The sequence below is a fragment of the Penaeus monodon genome, chromosome 30, assembly GCF_015228065.2.
Source record: "Penaeus monodon isolate SGIC_2016 chromosome 30, NSTDA_Pmon_1, whole genome shotgun sequence".
Classification (NCBI taxonomy): domain Eukaryota; kingdom Metazoa; phylum Arthropoda; class Malacostraca; order Decapoda; family Penaeidae; genus Penaeus; species Penaeus monodon.
Genome location: NC_051415.1, coordinates 22,031,743 through 22,033,733, shown reverse-complemented (window position 1 = coordinate 22,033,733; position 1,991 = coordinate 22,031,743). Strand labels below are relative to the sequence as shown.

Below are 1,991 nucleotides of genomic sequence, written 5' to 3'. Positions count from 1 at the left end.
GAGGTACAAGAAATATCAATGTGCCCAGCATTAACTGCCAATGGCCTTCTAAAGATTACATTTGCTAGTCATATCCTCTGCCTCTCCCCTTTTCCTCTCTCTTAAATAATTTTTTCTGGTTTAGAGCTCTATCAAAAGGACACAGACCAAACCCAGGCTGACAGAGTATTCTACACTAATGTGTATTCATCATCATGTATCTGAAGAAAAAGAGAAAGATCAAGATTTTACCTTTATTCCTGCGATCAAGCTCCCGTTTCTTCCTTCTCTGATGTAACCAGGTTGGTTTATAAGCTTTAACTGAGCACCAACAAAATACTTTTTTTATTCTTGAAAACACGCACCTTAACCTGAGAGAATTTGTTTATGAAACAGAGACAAAAAGCATATTTTATCAGAAATATCTATGATTCTGCATCTCATACAAATATTAACTTTTACCTTAGATAATGCAACCATTTTGCAACCATACGCCATGCTGCTGGAACAGAGTATGCAGTCATTAAGCTGCGAGGCATTAAAATCACCATCGGCTTGGTATTTGCCATTTGTTTTTTACTCATTATTTGATTCAGTTGCAACTTTGGGTCAAAAATCCATGCAAGTCCCCATCTGCAGTTTGGATATTACAAAACTTAATTAATTTTTATGCACAATAACTCCTTCATTACATAGACCAATTCCAAAATATATAGCATTATTATTGATTCTCACTATTACTGTATTTTTTTTTCTCTCTTTGAATATACATACCTCATTGTTCTTCCTTGACAGAACTCTTTTAAATGATGAATGTGCTGGACCAACAGTGGCTAAAAGCTTGCTTTACTTTTTTAATGTTCGCTTTGGTTCCAATTAGTGTTTTAAATATCCTAAAAACAGAAAAAATAGAATTCAAAATTATGATAAACCTTATAGAAGGGACTAAAATCCATCTTGAAAAGAAGAGGAAGAGGAGGAGAATTAAAAAGGTAATCATGGAATAAAATTGATTTGTGACTTTGAGTTACGTAATATTTTAACAGCATCTCTTTTCTTAATTCTAGATAAAAAATGCTGACACATCCAAGTACACTTGCCAATTATGTCTTTGCCACATGTATCCATCACTTACAGCTTGCTTAGCAATAGTTTGAGTAGTTATCATTAAGTTATTTCTTAAAACACGGTATATCTGTGTATGGGTTGTTTGAAAAAGCTTACCAAATAAAAGAAAAGCTGAAAGGAAAATGTTATAGTACACTAATCTGCTCTGTATGGATGGCACTGGAGTCTGAAAGGAATCATCTACAATAATAATAGTATTAGTGTGTGAATGTTTGGATAAATTATAAAGCAAGAATACCTATACTCTGTTCAATCTGGACATATAAGACACCCCCAACCTCTTTCAGGGCTTAATATTTTCTCCTTGATTTTAGTTTTCATTAATTCATATTTACATTTCTCTGATTAGCTCTTTCTTTTGAAGCAAGGTCAGCTGGCTAGCTGACAGGGATGTCACATTTGAGAATCAAAAAAAAAATTGACTTATAATATGAGAAAACAGTATTTGTCTCTCTTTTGATTAGAGTTTAAATTATAGTCAGATTTTCTATTGCTACACAAAATAATGTAATAAATGTAATGGAACTGATAAAGAGGGAGACAAAGGTTAAAAATTTACCAAGCATTAATATCAAGGAAAAACAAAATGAAGGCTGGATACATGTCATATACAGTTTACTTACCTTACTTTATCTTTCAAGTGAGAACTCTCCTCAATCATTTGTGTAATAAATGATACTTCTCCTCCAGAAGTAACTATCTCTTGCACAGCACCTGTTCAATAGATAACACAACTTTTATCTTTAAAAATCTGTATAAAACTCAAGAAGTATTACCATTTGAATCTTTGAATATTCTCAAAAGAAAATTATAATCGGATCTAAAATAAATTGGGGATGGGGGCTTAAAATTTATTTTTAAGCAAATTCTGTAACTCTTGTGTG

At 32.3% G+C, this 1,991-nt stretch overlaps 1 pseudogene; it reads right to left on the bottom strand.

Annotated features, from left to right (window-relative positions):
- LOC119592382 overlaps positions 1-1,991 on the bottom strand; it is a 3,597-nt pseudogene that overhangs the window by 1,446 nt on the left and 160 nt on the right.